Source organism: Sarcophilus harrisii, chromosome 2, assembly GCF_902635505.1.
Source record: "Sarcophilus harrisii chromosome 2, mSarHar1.11, whole genome shotgun sequence".
NCBI classification, from domain to species: Eukaryota; Metazoa; Chordata; class Mammalia; order Dasyuromorphia; family Dasyuridae; genus Sarcophilus; species Sarcophilus harrisii.
Window position 1 is genome coordinate 136,708,460 of NC_045427.1, and position 22,464 is coordinate 136,730,923.

A 22,464-nucleotide genomic window follows, 5' to 3' on the forward strand; every position below is an offset into this window, starting at 1 on the left:
AGTTCAAGCTATGTCAGCTGACCTTAACCACCCTCCAACACCATTCCACCTTACCCCTAAACCCCTACCACTTCTCTCTGCCCATTCATGGCTATTCCATTTCTCGACTGAATTCAGAATTCAGTTCTTTCAGAAATTCTCTCTAATTACACCCATCCTGGCTGATTGTCCTTTGTGATCACCATTGTGATCTTGGGCACCTCACTCACTTTCTCTAACCTTCAGTCTTCTCTTTTATCTATAAAATGAGGGGTTAAAGTCAAATGATTTGCGATACCTTCTAGATCCTAATTTTGAATCCTATGATCTTTACATCCATTTTGCAGTTAGGGTTATCATTACTTTCCGTTGAAATGTATTTGTACTCTATCTCCTCTCCTAGGACATTTTGCATACTTCTGAAGGACAGGGACAAGGGGCAGGATTTCTACGATTTATCCTTCCTCTATAATGACAATAATAATTAGTAATTATAATACCTTTCATTGGCATACTACTTTGAAAATTGCTTTCCTATATCTCTTTTGATCCCCACAATAACCTTCTGACAATGTATGTTTTTGTAATCCCCATTTTACAAATAAATCAACTAAGGCTCACAAGGGTTGTTAAGAGTTAAGTGCCAAGAATAGAGGTAAAATTAGAATACGACCCTCCTGATACTAATCCAGGGCTATTTCTACCACCTCCAGGTCCCTCTTTCTGATAAATTGTGCTACATGAAGGAGAAGCTGAGTATTACTGAGTGCTGACCAAATGATTTGCAGAATAAAATGCAGCACTCCATGAAAGGAGTATTGCCCAAGGCAGAGCACAGTGGCACTCTCACCTAAGATTACATTAGCTTTTTTGGTCACTATATTTTACTATTGTCTCAAATGAGCTCTCTCACTAAGGTTGATTCTATTCTATTAATTCCCTTTATATTTGGGCTCCTTTGAGTATTACTCATTAAGAATCAGCCTTTGGGAGAACTCTTTTTTTCAAAGTGGGTGCAGAATAAGCTTTTTGAAAATTGTCTCGGGATAGAAAGTTTTGTAAAAGGTCTTTGTTCATTATCCTCCTCCTATAATAATAGCTGCCATAAAGAGCTAAAAATCCAGTCTGAGTTTTTGGAGATTTTGGGTGGCTTTTACCTCTTTACAAATAGAAAATAACTGCACCAAGTTTATAGATTCCAGGTCAAGAAACCTTCTTCTTGAGAACCAAACACACTATGTAATGATATAAAAGGATCATAATTAGCCTTATAAAGGTAATTGGGATGATTATTGGGATTTGGACTGTGATTTCATTGGTTTAGAGAACTATTAGATGAGAAAATTCCTTTCACCAATGAAGTCAGCATCTGCCCTAATTTATAGTCCTAAGATAGTTACTTGGAATACTGAGAAGTTAAATTAACTTACTTAGGGTCATACAATCAATGTGTGTCAAATGGAGGACTTGAAGGTAGGTTTTTCTGGTTTCAAGGCCAACTTTCTATCCAGTACTTCATGCCTCTCTAGCTAGGATATAGGGAATTAATGTATTGTCTTTAATGCTTACACTTAAGAGGAAATTAAACTGGCTTCATTTGGTTGTGTTTTCTGCTCTCTTCAAGGTACTTCAGGGTTTATATGTTTGTTTGTTTTTGAAAACTAACTAAGCTACCACAGGGTGCTGGGCCCTCCCCAGGGAATGGTAGCAGGCTTTGAATGCAACCTTCAGGAGTATTGCCTCTATTCCCCAACATATAGATCATCTTTTATGAAAACCATGAAAGAGGGCTTTGATACCTAGAGTAGTCCTGTACTACTCCAGAGAAATCATGTCTTTTCAATTCCCTGTATACCTACTCAGTCAGGATCTCATTCAAATTTTTGGAAGACCTGAGACCCCCAGGGCTTCATTAAAATCAAAAAATTTGGCTATGTAATGGTTACCTCTCAGGCAGGATATGGCTTAGGTCAGGTTGGGGGAGCCTGCCCTGGTAGTGGAATTCTTTGTAAAGGAAACTCTGGTCAAAGAATAGCTTTAAGTAGGCAGCCCAGCAGAGCTTGCTGTTTCCTGGCCCCAGATGCATTCCTTTTGTGAGGGGCTGTACAGATGTGTGGTCAGGTGGTCAACTGCCAGCTGCCTCTTCCGCTGACTTGCGTAGTCCTCAGCAGCTGGGCTCCCTTCATTTATCTCCATAGCATTTACTGCTGGGCTTACTCCTAACCTTGTGAATTGGAGTGATCTCTCTGCGGACCCTGCCTTTATTAGCCTTTGTGGAATCTGTCTGACAGTAGATGGTGTTCTGGACTGAGAATCAAGGGACAGAGAATGGAAGGGAATTTGCTCATACCTCCTGAATGTTCAGGGAACTATGAGGGCACAGAAGATGGCTGCTTGTCTGAATAAGTTCAGTAAAAGTCAAATGAATTTAGCAAATAGCAGTTTGGTGTTACAATGGATAAGGTTACTGGGGTTGGAGTCAGGAAACTCAAACCCTGTCTGAGGTAGTTCCTTAACTGTGTGACCCTGGTCAAGTTATTTAACTAATGTAAATCTCAGTTTCCTTATCTGTAAAATGGGGATAATAATAGCACCTGCCTCTCAGAGTTATTGTGAGGATAAAGTGGGAGAAGATATGTAAAGCACTTTGCAACCATTAAAACCTATTTAAATATTATTATATATTAAGCTCTTTGTACAAGACACTCTGTTTATTGCTGAGAATACAAAAACAAAACCCTAATAGTCCTTGTTCTAAAGTAGCTTATATCCTACTGAAGAGGAATATACAACATGTACATGCATAAATGAATGCAAATATATATATACCCAATATATAACTATACCCAAGGGGCTATAAAACTGTGCATACCCTTTGATCTAGCAATAACACTACAAGGTCTTTATACTAGATTTTTATTCCAAAGAGATCATAAAAAAGGGAAAAAGACCCACAGATACAAAAATATTTATGTATTTATATATTAAAATATATATATTTAATATATATTAACACAAAATGTGAATATATTATACAAATACACATACATTTATATTACATATATAAAATATTCATAGCAAATCTTTTTGTTATGGCAAATAATTGGGCATTGAGAGAATGTCCATCAATTGGGGAATGGCTGAACAAGTTGGGTTTATGAATATAATGGAATGCTATTGTACTATAAGAAATAGTGAGCAGGTAGGTTTCAGAAAAACCTGGAAAAACTTAGATGAACTGATTCTCAGTAAAGTATACACACTGTACACAGTAATAACAGTATAATGATCCAAGACAATTCAAAAGATTCATCTTGGAAAATGCTATCCACACCCAGAGAAAAAAAAAATGGAAACTTAATGGAAATCAAAGCATACTATTTCCACTTTTTTTTCTTTCTCAAAGTTTTTCCCTTTTGTCATGATTTTTTTTTTTACACATTGACTAATGTGGGGGAAAATTCATCCTTTTTTGCAATTTATTATTGATTTTTACTTTCATCCTCTCTAATTGATCATCTGATTACACTATGTGATAACTGTGATTTTAAAATGACCTTCACATCAACAATCATTTATTTCCTATCTGTTAAAATCAGCTTTCTTTCTTTTCCCTTTCCTTCCTTCCTTCCTTCCTTCCTTCCTTCCTTCCTTCCTTCCTTCCTTCCTTCCTTCCTTCCTTCCTGTCAATATTTTCTAAACTTTTTTTTTCTTTTTGCCATCTGTCTTTCTGTATGTCTCTCTGTATTGATATCATTAAGAAGACATTAGTTGACTTGGTTTGAAGGATCTTCCAAAGGTCTTCATAGAATTTCTCCACACATATTCTTGTTGGCATATAAGCTAAAATTGTCTTCATGGCAGTATATTTGCTTAGACTTATCTTAAGCACTTTGAAAGGAAAAGGCCAAATGTTCCACCAAAATGATTCTTTTTGCTTTTGGTTCCAGGATGAAGTGAGCTCCAACTCATTGATTCATTTTCTGAGAACTGGTGAACCATCTTTCCATTTAGTTCTGATTTCTTTATGTCTTCTCATTTAATTTATAGCAAGAATATCAGTATACATGTGCTTCAGTTTCTCTTATTGATTTATGTATAAAGATGACACAAAAAAGTGTATCAAAAATGAAGTTACTGTTTGTAAGTAGTCTAGAAAGGGAGGGGAAGATGAAAGTTAGTGGAGGAGGGGAAACAAGACTCTCTTAACATTATCAGCTTCTGGTTAACAAAGAGTTCCTTTTTCTTGAAATATCCCATTTGTTCTCCATTTAGTCGGTATGCCCAGCATTTAGTGTTGTTGTTTTTTGTTCCAGGGCTATTTGATCTCTCCCCAAGGAGTCAAAGACATCCTTTATGTCTTTATATTTGGTCGGGTTGCCACACAAATAATTAAACTACAGGCACAGATGATATCAGCAGGAATAGCCACTGGAGGAATTTGGGAGGTAAATCACAAACTTGGGTGAGTGATATCACAGCTCAGGTGGGGGGTGTAACACCATCAGGTGGGAGATATTACAGCTCAGATTAAGACTGACATCTTGATTCACCATAAGAATCAACCTTTAAATGTAGAAAAAAGTACCATTGGGACAAATACAATGATATGCTGCTTTACATGGCAAGTAGTAAAGTTATGAAATTCATTACCCAAAGAAGTGATACAGGTAGAAAGCATAACAATACAGTTGGATTAATTCATATTATGTGAATTCAGATATACTAACAATAAAAGAGAGAATAAACAATAAAGGAAAACCCACTATAGTGGACCCCCAAGCTCATGATATTGTATGTTTCCCAGCAAACCCCAGTAAGTCATCTCCCATTTCTTACCCTTAGTCCTGGGGGAGTTGGGGACAGGAGAGAGATTGCTAAGGGAAGAGGCAACATCAGGGCAGGGGAGCTGTAGGAATTTGTCTGGGCAAATTTTATATCCTATCCTCACCAACCCAATGCTTAGAGCCAGTGACAGATTTGAAACCATGTACACTGTACTTTTTGGGTGACTTAAGAGATTCTGGAGAAAGGATAATTTTGACTCCACTTGATTTTTGCCTTATCTTCTGGTTTTAGAACCTAACCCCTGTGTAAGATACAAATCCTATGTATCTTCTAAAAAGGTTTAGGTTGATTTATGAGTGACAGATCCACAGAAGGTTAAGGGAAACTAGAAAGTGTGAGACTTTGCTATCTATTCCTAATGCTAAGTCATGGATGATAGCTTTGTCTCTCATCAAAATGAACTATTAGGCCTTAATGATATGATATCCTCACAACAAAATAATTTGGAGGTTCCTAAGAGTTTGTCTCTATTTGATTCCACCTGTAATATGACAGGAGGTCAAGGAAGCTTGGAAGAGTGGCTTTGTAGTCTCAAAGTCCTGTCTCCCAGATTTACTGCTTTCAGGATGCTGGACAAATCCCTTAAGCTCTGAGTGCCTCAGGCAAACCTCTAGGACTATAAATTGCACAGAAGGTACCAATCTGCCTCAAAGAGAGTCTTGCTAAGAGTTCTCTATATGAAAAAACCATAGGCTGTTTTAAAAGTAATTGAAGTCTGCAGAGAAGTGGAAAGGGCCTTTGAGATCATCTAAGTGCTTTCAAACTCATATAGAAAGAGATCCTAAAAACTACAGTTTTAACTTAGAAAACCACAAATTAATATTATCTATTTTACATTATAATTTTATTTATTTTGCTAAACATTTGCAAACTGCATTTTAAAATGGGCACTCAGAAGTTTACTCGGGCCTATTGTTGACTTTGATACCTTTTACTCTAGTCCAGCTCTTTCATAGTATATAAGAGAAAACTAAATTCCATAAAGATGAAAGACCAGGGCCCCAAAACTAGTAAGAAGCAGAGCTGAGTTTCAGACCTACATTCCCTGAGTTTCTCCTAGTGTTCTTATGCTCAGGTGATGAGCATTCTGTGCTGGGGTAATAGTATGTGTGATGTCTCAGAAGTGGCAGAAATGTCTATAAAGAATAATCAGTGAGTTTTGTTGGTTCAAATTAAATTCAATTAAAGTGAATTCAATTAAACAAACACTGAATGTGCACTTACTAGGCACAAAGCCCATTGACAATTTGAAACAATTCTTGGCCTCAAGAAGCTTACGTTCTACTGGGTACAATGTAAACAAAAATGGGTAAACTAAAGGAAGACAGATGAGGAGAGAAAACATTAGTGGAGAAGAAGTGGAGAGATCAGGGAAGATATCTTGGACTAGGTTATAGCTAAACTGAGCCTTCAAGAAAGTAAAAGATTCCACGAGATAGAAATGAGTGGGGAGCACTCTCTAGGTATGGAGAGTAGCCTGTGTGAATGTCTAATCTGGAAGCTCTTAAGGGATAAGGTGATATGACTGTATTCACATTAGCCAGTGCAGGATGCTAAAAAGGAAATGAAAAGTGTGAAAATGAAGGGAAGAAGAAGAGAGAACAGAGGAAACAAGTAGAGAACTTCCTCTAACATCTTTCACCAGAATACAGGTACTGAAGAGTTATATTCTTAGCCTTCATCTGAAAAACATGTGACAAAAGTTGGCAGTGGAAGGAGCTCTGAGACTTTAATGATACCAAAGATAAGACTTTTGGGAACCTCTGCTTCCCACCAATAACTTGTTTTTGGTAGCAGCAGTTAAAGTGGAATCTGGGAACTCTGTTAACTATCTTGGAAAAAGCAGGAGCCATAAAACCCAACCTGGTCCTAGATCCGGTGTGTTTGGCCATCTGGGATATTGGGCTAAAACTCACTACTTTTTGCAGCCAATGTGAGATATCAAGATAGTCTGAAATGTCTTAGAATAGGGGACAGTCTGGAGTGAATGGCATTAGATTGAACCAAAGTCTATTCTTAGTCATCTGTGTTCTAAGAATATGAGTGACACTACCAAGATGACTCTAGAGATAGGAGCTCTCTCATAGACAATAAAGAACTGAATACTCTTCCTCTCTATAGATTTATCTGATCACATTATAAGAAATAATAATGATAGTTCACATATACTTTATTTAGTGCTTTCCCATAATTCATCTCACTCCCTGGGACAGACAGGGCTGGCATTAGCATAATAAGGATATAATAATAATAAGCATATAATAATAAAGAATGAAAGGCTTCAAAATACCCAAGCTCCCATCACAGCTAAAATGATGGGCCCCTGAGGAGTGGTCTGGTCTTTTGATGCCCAGTTCAGTGAGCTATCCATTATACTATGCTACTACTTACAATAAAATACTCCAACTTGTTCCCTGTCGAGGAATTCTGTTCTTTGTCCTTAGCCAGTGCTTCCCATTGTAGGAGCTGATACGTGACTCTACACTCAAAGTGTTCTTCCCCTCTGGCAAAGGAAACCCAGTTAAAATCAAGCAAAGTAAACATAGGTAATAATTAGGGACCCACAAAATGAAGCCCTAGAAAACGACCAAAGCTACTGTTGATTAAAAGTGTCTAGGCCAACGTGGGAGGAACTTGTCCTTTGGATTCACAAAATTCTTAATGTTCTAATGGTCTTCCTAGTCTGTATTTGCAGGCAACCACAAGTCAGAAATAGACTAGTGTCTGTATTCCAGGAAGGTTTGCCTTATGGGTCCTAAAGGAAAGCTTTGGAGGCTGATTTCGTAGAATTATTAAGAAGTCTTAGTAATCCAGTCAAGTGTCTACATTTTACAGAAATGAGGAAACTGAGTGCCAGCCAAGTTAAATGACTTGTCTAAGGTGGAGCTCATAAAAAGAGGGCAGGACTAGGAAATCTGGGTGTTTTAACTACAAATCTAGCTCATTTTTCATTCTACCAAACTGTCTCATACTTATATGATTCAATGACTCAGCTTGCTTAGTTGCAAAATGCTTTCCATTTCAAGGGCCTTGCTTTTCTGTAGGTCTCGATTGAATGGAGGTGTTGTAGATGGGATCTTTTCTATCAGTCAAGAAATTCAATCCAATCAGCAAATGTTTATTGACTACATATGAGGAGCAGTTAGGTAGCCCAGTGAATAGAGTGCAGGGCCCAAAGTTAGGGAGAACTCAGTTGAAATCTGGCTTCACACACTTCCTAGGTGTATCAACCCTTGGCAATTCACTTCACTTGCCTCAGGTTCCTCATCTGTAAACTAAACTGGAGAAGGAAATGGCAAACCACTCTAGTATCTTTGCAAAAAAACAACCCAAATGGGGTCATGATGAATCAGACATGAAGGAAATGAAAGAATAACAGCAATGAGCAAGGCACATAAATGATGAGCATCCAGAGACATAATAACTCCTTTCTTCCCTTACTTTGGACTAGGAGCTTAAACATATGCACATAACTATTATGCAAGTTCTAGAGGAAAAGGGTCTGAGAGAGATCAGAAAAATTGCTCTAGGAAAGTTTAAGAAGGGAGAGATCACTAACACCGGGAAGTATCAGGGGAAAGCATTTTGGAAGAGAAAATTGGGATTCTCAAAGACAGTTATAAGGAGTGAACATATTTGAGGTATGGGAAGATAATCTATACAAATCCAGATACTAAAGAAGAAATATTGAATTGGGGAAGCTGCTAGTGAGTGATGTAGAATATGGCTGTAAAGAGAGAGAGTTTATATTTTTGTCTCGAGGTAATAAAGAGCCACTGAATGTTTTTTAAGACATCAAATGACATGGTCAGATTATGTTTTAAGGATATCATTTTGGAAGCTATAGGGAGGATGGATTTGGGAGTGAAGGAACAACAGTTCAATGAAGAGGGTTTCCCTCTCTGCATCACAGTCCCACTGAGAATTGGACATGAAGCCAAGGCAAGATCACAGTTCTGCTTCACTTCTTAGTGGTGGTGGCTCTCATCCACCTGCATAATGGTGGGCTGGTGGGCATGGTAGGTACTGATACAGTGAACAATAATGACATCAGGGAAGGCAGTGTACTAAAAGTCTTCCTTAGAAGATGCAACATGGCCTTCAGGGGATCCCTTTTTAAATCAGCTTAAACATAAATCCTATCCTAATAGCCCATGATCTCTGTGTATCTAGTGGAAGTAGGAGAGAGGAGTTGAGATCTCTGGTCCCTGCTTGAACTCTGTTTTTTTTTTTATAATTAACCAAAGAGAAGCTCTGCCCCTTCCAACATTTGTGCTGATACCTCAAGATTGAAAGAAAACATAAGTCACTATTCTCTGGGATTCTAGTATGTTTTAAGGTAAACTATCCCTTTGGTATTGCATGTGAATTGAGTTATGAATGATAATATTTCTCTTATGTTTTATGTTTACCAACTGAATTTCAGCTAGTCATAGTTTCCCTTCAAATCAAGAAATAAGTAGCCTGAACTCTATTTTACCAGATGGGAATCCATACACAGAGAAATCACAAAACTTAGAGATGGAAGGTACTTCAGGTTCTTTATTTTACAGTCAAGGAAACCAAGGCCCATTGGTACAGAAGATGGAGAACCAAGATATTGGTAACAGCATATCTAACTTTGAAGGGGTGTGTCACCTCTGAAGGGGTTACAAAGTAAGGTGTATCTGAGGGGGAAAGACACATCCCTCAGTTATCTTGAGATAACTAAGCAGGAGAGGAAATCTGTTCTACCCAATGGTCCCAATGTGACAGTTTGCTCTCTGAGGCTGAGCGGCTAGGATCAGTTCTAATCCAGGCCACAGGCCACTCAGTAATCTAGGCTCTCATTACCATGGATATCATTCTGGTATGACTTAGTCTCTGCAAATTGCTATTGTGGATGCTATCAGTTTCCTTCCTGGAAATCTTTTTTCTTTTCAAAAATGCTTTCTCTCCTCCTTATTCCCCCATCTCCCAAGAATTGCTATTTAATTCTCCTGCTTAGCTGTGTGCACTGAGCCCCACCACTCTAACTGCACTCATGTCTGCTCCACCAGAAGGGATAAAAATAACTTCTCTGTGCTCACAGGAGCTGGCAGCCAGCCCTGCCAACTTTCCTTGTGCTGATGGCAGGACAACTGTCAGGGTCTTCCAAATCAAGGAAACGGGGAAAAGTTTCCACTCTTCTAAGAAAAGGTACCTCTTATTAAAGGCAGTCATCTTGGGGTAGCCTAGGTGGACAGCCAGGCTGCACACCATCAATTGACCCAGAATGATACATCATTCCTACTTCTACGCTTCTAGGTAATATAATGATAAGAGTTTTATGTTTAGAGTGGTAAAAACTTGAATCCAATTACCAGCTCAGATGCTAATTTGACATCCAAAATTTTCCATGTGCAACTGAACTAAATTAACCTGTAATTGGGATTTATTTAACAAAATAAATAAAAATGCAATATTACAAAGATAACATAAATTTATGGTTTTCAAAGTCAATATGTAGCCACAGTGATTTGTTTCTATTTGAATTTGACCCCTCTGGTATAGTAGCTAGGACATTAGACCCAAAGTCACAAACCCTGCCCATGGGCACTTACTACTGTGTGGCCCTGAGTGAATTTTGTCACCTCTCTGCCTCACTTTCTCATATGTAAAATGAAGAAGTTGGACTTGATGGCTTCCAAAGTTCTTTGCAACTCAGAGTCTATGACCCTAAGTACCAAGCTTAGATGCATTCTTTGGTCATCTTGTTTGGAACCCAAGACCTGTTCATTAATAGAATCATAATACCTTGGAGATCATCTAATCCAAGGCTTCTTAATCCTTTTTTGTGCCCTGGAAACTTTTGGCAATTTTGTGAAGCCTATGGATCCCTTTTCAGGATCATATTTTTAAATGCAAAAATAAAACAAAATATAAGATTACAAAGGAAACAAATTTCAATGAAGTAATGATTGAAATATTTTTGTAAAAAAAATTTCATAGATCCCCAAATCAAGAATTCCTAATCTTATCTAATGCTCTCATTTCATAGAGGGGAAAACTCTTTCAGAGTGGTTAAGGGACTCTTTAGGCAGTACTCCACACTATTGATCATTCCCTGCTTTCCTCTCCTCTACTAAAGATTCCTGTTCTATTTCCCATTCTGTCAGTATTAGAAAACTCAAACTAAAGAACTCAGAATATGTACGAGCCAGACATTGGTAATCAATTAGATCAACACTCTCATTTCACAGATGAGGAAACTGAGACCACAAAAGAAAGTAACTTGTCCAAGTTCTTTGTATATCTTATAGTTGGTACTTAAGTGGCAGAGCTGGGATGAGAACTGTCCCTTCTGATTCCTGTCCTAAGGTTCTCTCCATTAGATCACTCTGATGTTCCCCTTCCTAGGTACCTTTGCATTAAGACTCTGGTAGCTTCAGTGTGTGGATATACCCACATATATGCCAATATTGACTGTCAGTCAATTTGTAATTTTTAAAAATAATTATAACTTTTTATTGACAGAACCCATGCCAGGGTAATTTTTTTTACAACATTATCCCTTGCACTCACTTCTGTTCCGATTTTTCCCCTCCCTCCCTCCATCCCCTCCCCGAGATGACAAGCAGTCCTATGCATGTTAAATATGTCACAGTATATCCTAGATACAATATATGTGTGCAGAACCAAACAGTTCTCTTATGGCACAGGAAGATCAATTTGTAATTATTAAATACTTGAGTATGTCTCTATCATTGTGCTGGGAATACAACCACAAACAGAAAGAAAAAGTCCTTGTCCTCAAGGAGCTTATATCCAAATGGGAGAAAAGACCACATAAAAGGAAGCTGAAAAGGGAATTGGGGGAGAAGAGAACTGTGAGATATGCAAACAACTTGGACAAGTTACTTTCCTTTATTAAATCTCAGTTTTTTCATCTGTGAAATGGGAGTGTTAATCTAATTAATTACCAGTGTCTAGCTCGGACATATTCTGTGTTCCTTGGTTAGGTTTTTCTAATACCGAGAGGATGAGAAATAGTACAGGAGAGGGAATTAGGGAATGATCAATAGTCTGGAGTACTGCCTACTTGATGAGAGGGCATGAAAGAAGTCCAGAATATAGCCTGGAGAGATAGACATATAGCTATCTTTATTTCTCTGTTATAGAATTGCACAGTGGATAGGAGCCTCAAGAGCTCCCCTGGTCCAGGCAGCTGTCCTCATACAGGTGAATATGTGACTATCCTAAAGAGAGGATTGTTTGTTTTCTTCTTAAAGCTTTCCAGAAAAGGGAATTAAGCAGCTTTACTTAATGGTTTGATTTTGTGTCTAATCTCTGTGACCCTAGAGAGGCTTTCATATGTTCAGGAAGATTCTACCTATTTTACATCAGTTCTCACACAGAACATAACCATTTATGATTCCCTTTGGTCAAAACTCTCAATATTTATTGTGTCCAATAATGAAGTTACCCCTCACTAAAATAAAATCCAGCCATCATTCCATCAAATCATTTCAGTTTCCATAGACAGCTCTCTAAAATAGCAGAGAAGTGTTGCTAAGATAGAATGTAAACTTCCTAAAGACAAGGACTGTCTCATTTTTGTCTTTGTATCTTCGGCACTTAGCACAGTGCCTGATTCATATTGGGTTCTTGATAAATACTTGATGATTGATTAGTTGACTATAAATTATAAATGAATATCTATTCTATTTTGGCAGAAGAAGGTGTGCTTAATAGCAATGAAATGACAAGAACACATTAGACAGACAGAAATAGACAGAAACAGACAGAGAAATAAAGACCAAGAAAGGGATAGAAAGAAAGAGACAGAGAGGGAAGGCGGGGGAAGAACATTTGTGAATATGTTGTATATATGGTGTAAATGGATAGAGCCAATGGAAATGTTGTAAAGAGACATTTGATTGTCAGGATTGTTGCTGGAGTTTTTTTTTTTCCCAACCTACAACTTGCTTTATCATTGGTAATGGGTGGAAAGGAGTCATGGATTGTTGAAATCCATAAAAGCTATTCATCTCAATCTTATCCATCACCACTTCATTTCCTTCACCCTCCAAGATAATAATAGTAGTTAACATTATGTTGTGTTTGGTAAAACACTTTTACATATATTATCTCATTTTATCCTTACAACAATACTGTGAGTTAGGTGCTATTATTAGCTCCATTGTATAGATGAAAAAACTGAGGCTTACAGAGGTCAAGTGACTTGGCTAGCTAAGTATCTCAAGAGAACTACTAACAAGGAGTAAAACAGACAATTGTGAATTTCACAGTTTCTCCTTATCCTCTCCATACTTTCTGAATGAAGGTATCAATGAGCAGTGAAATGGCCTGCTGCAAGCAGCATTAGGAGGAGAAGAAAGAGAATCAAGGGACCTGTAAGATGCACAAGCTGGATAATCACTCTCTGAACAATCCAAAGGCCGTCCCATGTGTGTGACTCTGTATACAGATTAAGGTCAAAGTTGCCTTGAGGCTAGCCTTAAGAGTATGGCTATTAGGAGGAAAGAGAGAGAAAAAGGAGGAAAAAGAAGAAACTAAGGAGGGAGAGATAGAGGGAGGGAGTGGAAGAGAGAGAGAGAGAGAGAGAGAGAGAGAGAGAGAGAGAGAGAGAGAAAGAGAGAGAGAACATCCTATTTTTATACATTCATTCTCATCATTTTTATTACATGATGAAGTTTAATATTTACACATATTTGTCAATGAGAAATTCAAACTTTTACCTGATGGTTTATGCCTCTGTGGTAAGGATTGTTTAATAAAGTACATGCTCTGTGCTTTTCAAAAAAAAAAAAAGACTATGGCTATTTTAATTATTTCCCTTATGTGTTTTAGCCACCCTGAAATAGAAGTCTTAGCTACTTGGTCCACTGGCTACAGAAGCTCCCCTACACTCTCTTGTGCTATATAGGCGTCCTTCTCTTCCTTCCCCATCAATGTGCTTCTACTGCTATGGCAGCCCTACAGTATACCAGCCTACATCTCCCCTATTCCTTGATTTTCCTCTCATGCCAGGGCTACATAAAGTGAAAAAGGAAGTAAGTAGGGAGACAGGCACATTACCATTCCCTTAGCTCTTGCAGTGATTCCAAAGATGTGTCTATCTATAATTCCTTTTCTTCCTCTCACTATCATCCTAGTCTTCATGATTACCTCAGAGCCTCCCCCTCCATCCTAACTTAGATAATGAGGTGTCCAAACACAGCTATAACAAGGATTCCAGAAACCAACGAGGACCATGATGCACCAAATTCAGTATGGTATGTTTTGGATGTTCACAAAATTATGCAAATATGACTCAATCTCCCATCTGTGTGATTTCTTTATCAACAGACCAAGCAAGAAAAACAATTGAATAGATTCTCCCACTTTGGTGATCTGAAGTGGATACTCTCCCAGAAAAATTCAGATCCCACTTTATTTAGCATTCTCATCTTCAACACTTGTCCATTTCTTCCTGGAATCACGTCACAGGGGAGCTTATCTAAGACCTCTATTTAGAACACTTAACACTGTACTAATATAACACAAAGCCAACTTATTGTTCTCTTTTGCTCTTGCTTCATAATTAGCCCATCTCCTTTTTTGCTTTATTATGTTTTCTCCTATATACTTCTTCATCAGTAACGAGTCTTTTCATACCAACCCTAATTTGTTGTTATCCATAATTCTAAGCTTTCTTTTAACCAGTATTCTGAAGCTTTCAGCCATATTGCATCATGAGAAGTTGATCAAGTAGTCAATAACTTTATCAACTTCTTACTATATCCCAGGCATTGTACTAAAAGCTAGGGATATGAAGAAAGGCAAAAAACATTCCTTGCCCACAGAGTTTACATTCTAATCATTCTAATCTTATGTACAAACAAGATATATGCAAGATTCATAGGGAATAATTAACAGAGATAAGGCACTAGAATTAAGAGAAAGGTTTCCTTTAGAAGGTGAATTGTGGTTGGAACAAGAAGTAATATTAATGCCAAAGAGATGAGCCTTTATTTTAGGAAGAAACATGGCATTCTTAAGAGCAAGGAACAACACTTAATTAGGATAGAACAGCAAAATATATAACAAAGGGAAGTTAAGTAATAGAATCATTCCCTACTCCAGGATAAATGAAGAAATCTAGTTTCCCACAGAGTCATACACCAGCCAGGGGAAAGAATACGACCCCTCAACAACTCATTCATCTATGATTGCATCCCAGCTGGAAAATACCATTTAACAGTCCTGAGAGCTAATCAAAATATACATTTTTAAACTTTTTTTTATTAGTCTAGTCTATAGACAGGTTGTTAGTATAGTATAGAATTGCTCAAGAGCTTTGATAAGACTTTTCCTAACTTTACTTCTCTTCTCTCAAGGGGCAAGTTTAATCGCCCTAAACATTACCCTCCCAGTTTGGTTATGCCTTTTAACTCCTCATGTGTGCCCCAAGCCATACATACTACCTTAAAACTTCCATAAATCTCAAAAAGACAAGTAGCAAAACTGGAGAGGGCTAGTATCTTTACTCTTCATTCCTGCTATTATGACAAAAGTTCCCTATGTGGCCTAAGATTGATTTTCCTTCGAAATGCAAATTAATTTTACTTTGGTCTTTTGAGTACCTGTTTGTCCTTGTCTTTCTCATGGGATCCCAATTTAAAAAAAAAAAAAAGACATCTGAAGGACAATAGAAGGGAAATTTTTTTACCTTTGTTTGTTTTCCTTCCATTCTAGTAATATCACTGCCAAATGGAGTTTATATGGACAGGAATATAAAAAATAGCCCATAGGACTAAGTTGGGTTTAGAAGGTCCAGGAAAGGAGATCCTGACTGAAGTAACAGTTAATGGCAGGGAGAAGAATAACAAATGAGGCCAGTTCCAAACCCAGGGGTTTGGAGGAAGTCAAGAAAGAAAGTGACAAGGGGCCAGGGTAGGACAGTTTGGCGAGTAAGGTAATAGGGCTATATTTGGACTCAGAGTGTGGCTCTGCTACTTCCTATCTATGTGACTTTGTGCAAAGCACTTAATCTCCCTATCTCCTTAATCTCCTGATCTGTAAAATGAGGAGATTGGAATAGATTGTCCCTGAAGTCCCTATAGAAGTGACCAAAAAATATCTCAGAAGCTTAACACTAGAGAAGGTCCCAGACCATGCTGCTCTGCCTTAAAGTCTGCTATACCTGTTATCATTCTTTAATCCATCTCACCTCATTACCTAAACCATCTCCTTCCTGCTGGAGGTTTCACTCCAAGCCTCAAGGTGTACACCAATCAGAGTGGACTTGGAATTAGGGTAGCCCAGTAAATGGAAGACAAACCCATATTGCACTTCAGAGTAGAGGGCAGAGGCTACCCTTCTGGCATCTCAACCTAGAACATTTTTCTGTAGAAAATGGGAATACATTTTGGTCAAGTTATATAGTGTCATAAACATATTACTATATTCTAAGAAAATCATGGGTTAAATAGACTTTGGGGGGACTAATCCATCAACAGGATGCTACTTCCTTTCTGGCTTGAGAAGGTTCTACCCTAACAGACACAGGCTTTGCAAATTCTAGGTCATCTCCACACCATGATGGGGGAATCAGTCCCTTCATAAATTGAGGATAGTTTATATTGTTATTAAACTGAAGAAAAGAACAGAGACACGAACTCATCAGATGGAAATGATCTTTTCCCAGTTGATTTTCTTCACATGGCACTTGGCTTACATTTATTTAGTAATTAGTATTAACATAGTGATGGGCTAGAGGGAACAAAGTGCTGGACTTGGAGTCAGCAAGATTTCAGTCCTATTTTTTCCTTCACTACTTATAACTCTGAGTAAGTTATTGCTCTTAGCCTTAGTTTCCTTATCTGCAAATGGGAATCGAAATGTTGTATTGCTGCCACAGGATTGATGAGGAGCTTCAAATCATGTGGTCTCCCAGTCTGATTCCCACCTTCTCCCCATTAGAAATTTGGATTACACCCCAAGAACTGTCTACCAGCTCTGGGCCGGACCTCTATGCTATTAGCAATCAGTTCCCTTTTGAAATATCATCTTTGAAATCAGAGTATTTTGCTTGTTTTGTATAGTCAGGGCTTAGAATTGTGACTGGCAGATAGTAAGCACTTAAAAAAATTCCTTATCTATGCATCCATCCATCTATTCATCTATCTTTCTATCGCTAGCTAGTTTTTAAATATTTATAAAGTGCTTTGCAAACATTAAAGCATTACATAACTATTGTTGTTGGTTTTTATTATCAGTTGTATATGTAGAGCATAAATGCTATGAAAACACTTGGGTCTTAGCCAAATTGTGTCTCAGAAAGCCTAGCACAGTATTTTCTCTACAATAGGACAAGATAAATGTTTGTTGGATTTGGACTGAATTAGATGAAATTGTTGAATTATTTGCCAGTGACCATATTTTTGCAAGTTGGTTAGCTAACTTTCCAGAAAGGACCTTGGATTGAAGTGTATTGGGTCTGAAAGTATGGATCTGGGTAGTTAAGAGGGGAGTCCCTGCAAGTGGAGAACTAGGAATGGAAATGTAAAAAGTCTGTTGTTTTGGGGGTCTTGTTTTTCCCCTTTTCAGTCATTGTCTCTATTGTGAGATGGATGCAGTCAGGGTATGGAGGTTGCAGAATTAAAAGCTTGGCTCTCAAGATTCCTGGGAGTAGAACTGGAACATTGGTGGGGAGGGACTGACGCAACACCATATGCTCAGAACAGCTCATAATTCCATGGAGTGTTAGAGCTGGAAGAGAAAGAGATCATTTAATCCAACTCCCTTGTTTTAAAAGAGGAAAGTCTAGAGGTAGCTGGGTAATTTGGTGGATTGGACACTGAGCCTGGAGTCAAGAAGCCAACCTTACATAACTTGCTATGTGATTTTAATGACTTAACTGTTACTTGTCTCAGTTTCTCCAACTGTAAAATAAGGATAATAATAACTTCTCTCTCTCAGGATTGTTGTGTTGATCAAAAGATAATATTTGAACTGGCCTGGTACATTGTGGTACTTATTCCTTCCCTGCCTTCCTCTAGAGACTTGCCTAAAGTCACACAGCTAGTAAGTAGCAGAGTGAAGGATTGTCTATCTCTTTGTGCAGTGTTCTTTTCTCTATACTGTGTTGCTTTTTCTGGGTCCGCACTGGTCCATTCAGCAAAAGCAAGCAAACAGTTATTTCTGGGGGAATTCATAATTTGCCTATGAGAGACTCTCTTGCTAAAAAACCAAAATCACTAAAATGCTTAGGATCATAGACTTTAGAGTCATCTATTCCATCGCCTTGACTTTTTATTGATGATGACACTGATACCCAAAGAGTTTAAGTGATTGGTAAAGACACACAGGAACCAACTTAGCCAAGCCAGGATTGGTCCTAGCATCTCACAGACCATTATTCTTTTCCCAGCACCATATTGCCTCCATATTCATTACTTCTTCATTTTCCCCTCCTTTCTTACAGAAACAGAATTGTTTATTCATGAAGAATATAATTTTTAAAGCTCTGAGCAATTATATGGAATAAAAGGCACTGAGTTGGGGCATTACATATTTGCCAGTGAACAGGACCCTACGGATCATCCAGGTTTACCACCCCCCTCCATTTTATATATGAAAAAATGGAAGTCCAAAGATGTTATCTGATTTTTCCAGTCATAAAGGTTTTAAAGTAGCAGCACCATAATTTGAACCTGAATCCAGTGTTCTTTTCAGAAGATGGGTGGATAGGGGGATGAGGAAGGATTAAGGAAGGCAGATTAATTTTATTCATCAGCAATAGGGTGGCTCTGTGGGCTATGTTACTATTACTGATAGTCCCTGACTTAAGAAAAGCATAGAGATAATTCATAAGTAAAGAAGGAAGTGGGTAGCAAAGGAGCATTCTTTCTGTGAGAAAACTAAGCCAGCCCTTCTTGTGAGACCTTAGAGAGAGCACCCACCAGTGGTCTTTCAGCATCTGTTTCTCCTTAGACAGCTCTCAACCATGCAGGAGCCAGTCTCTGCCTTGTTTGGCGGCTGTAAGGACTAGGGTCTGGTGGCTTTATTGGAGACAGTTCACTAGTGGCAGCCTTGAGAGAAGCCTGTCCTCAAATGACCTACAGGCGAGGAATCCCATTTGTCCCGAGCCAATTGCATTGTGATCTGATGATGCCTGAAAGGAGAGCCAAAGAGCTGATCTCATGCTATGCCAGCCCAGCCAGGAGGCCTGTGCTCTGGTTTTTTGCTTTGGGGAGAAGAGGGGGTGGGAGACTGCATTTGCTTGGGGGAGAAATCAAAGCATCATTTGGGAGCAGAGATAGCATTGTTGGTTAGGGAGGATCAGCAAGCTGGGGGCATTTGCCAGTTTGGAGCAAAGCGATTTGCTGGCTGTCAGCCCACTGCCTTATTAAAAAGCACTTCTCTTGCTCAGAGGGAAAGAATATGGTACCTCAGGTTATGGGAGTCTGTATGTAAATATCATATATACTCCTCTACAAGCTACCTCCACATCTGACATGCCCTATTTGGAAGCCAAGAGGAAGTGTTTTTGAGGACAGAGAATGTTGGATAGAGTTTTCATTCACTCCAGGTCCCAGCAAAGTGATCTGGAGAGAGTTTCATTTTCTCTTTCTTTCTGAAGTTCTATACAGACTCCCAGCAGTTACAGTTCCCTGATTTCATCGGAGTGGGCCCATTTTCCACTGTTGCAGGTTGCATCCCACCCCCAATTTTGAAGATGGTCTTGAGAGTTGTTCTGGTTGAAAACTTCATCATCCTGCAGGCAACCTGGTACTGAGACTCTGGGAATGTATCTAAGCCAGTCCTCTAACAACAAGCATGTAGTCTGTTACCAGCTTGTTTGTGATGGCACAGAAGTCTAGAACCCAGATGACCTTACTACCAGGCAGTGGGGTGCAATGGTGAAGGGCTGGATTTAGAGTCTGGACCTTATTTCAGTGCTGACTCTGCTAGGGACTTGTTAGCCATGGGGCCTTGGCTCACACACCAGATCTTTCTAGCTGCAGTTAATTAATCTGTAAAAAGAGAATATTAGACTACATAGTTTCTAAAGCCCCTTCTAGCTCTAAATCTCTGATCCTAAGGAATATGGGAAGACTTCAGCAGAGAATATAGGTACATAAATTCATTTCTAATACTCACGGAAGGGTCTTTTCCTAATGTTTAAAGCTTTATACTACAGTTTATTCCTGAATTCATCTAGATCAGAAATTCTTAAATCTTTTTGGTTGTCAGAGACCCCTTTGGCAATATGGAGGAATCAATGGACTTTGTCTCAGAATTATATTCTTAAATGCATAAAATAAAATCACAGGATTATAAAATATTTTGAAATAAAAATATGTTTGGGATTTTTTCCATGGAAGTTCACAGACCCTGCTGAAATCTATCCATGGAGGTCCTGTTGTAGAGATAGACCTTTTGTACTTATATAAGAAAATAGCATAAGACTCATTGCAATTAGCATGGCAACAGTGTAAAAGGCCCTAGAATTAGATTTGAATTTTGACTTTGCCCTCTCTTCTTCTGCCCTCATACCCAAAAGAAGAAAAATCGTTTCCTGATTTTGCTCAACTTAGTATCTATGTGACTTTGACCAAGTCACTTTACCTGTAAGTATCTCAGGTTCCTCATATATAAAAATAAGGTATTGAACTAAATGGATTCCATCATTAAGTTGATAAGTTTATGACTCTTTCTAGTCCCTTTTGCTTTAAATCTTCTCTTCCGCTATATACTTCTTCCCTTCCATCAGCACAGATAATTGAAAGTTAACAGTATTCTCAAAAAAAAAAAAAAAATTGCAGACAACAATAATAATGGTTAACATTTATATAGTACTTTAAAGTTTACAAAGAACTTGTAAACTGTTATCTCACTCAATCTGGGAAGTAGAGGATATTATTATTCCTGTTTTTCAGGAAGAACTGACTCAAATAGAGGTTAAGTAACTTGCTCAAGATCACCCAGTTAGTAGCTGAGTCTGGATTTGAACTAGGAAGCCTTCCTGATTTCAGGTCCCTAGTTCTTGTAACAGTTCACATTTCCAGAAGAACATATTACATACTCTATATTATATTTAATTTAATTCTCATAACCACTTGTTAGAGATGTAGTTTAAACACTACAGTGTCTAATGAGAAAAAAGTTTCAGAGTAGGCCAAGGTTACATAACAAGCCCATTTTGAATCTGAGATTTCGATACAGATCTCTTGACATTGAGTCAAAAGTCACAATTATTTACATCATCTGTACCTATGTGGCCTTAGCCAACATGCTGCATCTATCAAGCCTCAGTTTCCTAATCTGTAAAAGGACAAATAGCTCCCTTAGCTCTGGGAGCCTGGAGTCTACTCTGTAAGCAGAACTGGTAGAGTTTTCTTATCAATTATCAATGATCAATTCCCAGATATTCTGGATGTCTATGTGCCTCAGATTTCCCTGGAGCCTATCTCACATGGTTGCTGTGTGGTAAGTGCTTTATAAACAAAAAAAAAATGATACATAATAATAAAAGCTAGCATTTATATAGTGCTTAATGCTTTGCAAAGAACTTTACAAACATCATTTCATTTAAGCCTCACAAGATCCTGAAGGAGGTACAATTATTATCCCCATTTTACAGATGAGAAAATTATAATAATAATATAATATATCATAATTATATATAATGTAAATAATAATAATACTTGCCCGGGACCACACAGTCATTATCTGAGGTTCAATTTGAACTCAGCTTTTTCTGACTCCAATCTGGTGCTCTAGCACCTTCACCACTTAGTTGCCCAAATTCAAAGACCATTACTAACTAGTATCATAGGTGTGAGACCTTGAGCTGAAAGGGACCCAAGAGGCCATTGTTTCATCGATGAGGAAACTGAGTCCTGGGGAGGCTGAACAACTGCTCCAATTCATTCAGATTTATAAGTTGAAGAGCCAGGATTTGAACCCAGGTCTTTTGACTACAAAGCCCATACTCTTTCCACTTTATATCATCATCATTCTTGGTCTACTCTCTCTACTCTTGCTGAAGTTCCTGTTTCTAATCCCAATTCAATTCCAGAAATTTAAGAAGGGGGGTGGGGGGGGGGAGGAGAGGAGCAGAATAAGCAATAATGTAGTAGCTCCTTTATGCTAAGCTCTTTTCTTACAGTAATTTCATTTGATCCCAGTGACAACCGCATTTTGTAGCTGAGGAAAGTAACAAACAGAAAATAAATGCCATGGCCAGAGTCAGACAGATAACAAGTATCTAAGGGCAAATTTGAAGTCAAGTCTTTGATTTTGATTCCAAGTCCATCATTCTCTCCACTGCACTGCCAACTGCCTCTACTTAATGGGGGAAGGGGAAGGGTTATTGCCCTGGGCTAATTATGATAGAGTAAGACACAGCTCCTGACTTCTGGAACTAGGAGGAGGAATCAGTATTCAGTCTTGGAAGGGAAGCACTGCTGTGCTGCACAGGGCCAGGATTTCCTCAGAGTTCTCTTCCCTCCATTGAGGCAAATCACTGCCCCCTGTAAGGAAGCAAAGAGTCTTTGAGGGTTGCTGAGGCTGACAAATTTATGATCCTGTGATCAAGCTGGTGCCGAGGGCTTACTAACTTTGTTAATTTAGCTGGGCTGGCAGGGGATAGCAGACATGCCCCCA

The 22,464-nt window shown here is 38.4% G+C and overlaps 1 protein-coding gene and 1 long non-coding RNA gene across 2 annotated transcripts in view; one reads left to right on the plus strand and one right to left on the minus strand.

Annotated features, from left to right (window-relative positions):
* XKR6 (XK related 6) overlaps positions 1 to 22,464 on the plus strand; it is a 365,522-nt gene that overhangs the window by 295,918 nt on the left and 47,140 nt on the right. The gene's annotated exons all lie outside the window — the stretch shown is intronic.
* On the minus strand, positions 17,401 to 20,196 carry LOC116421426. The gene is made up of 2 exons (XR_004231781.1): positions 18,756 to 20,196; positions 17,401 to 17,562 (listed from the first exon to the last, which is right to left on the minus strand). It is a non-coding gene; the product is annotated as an uncharacterized LOC116421426 (long non-coding RNA).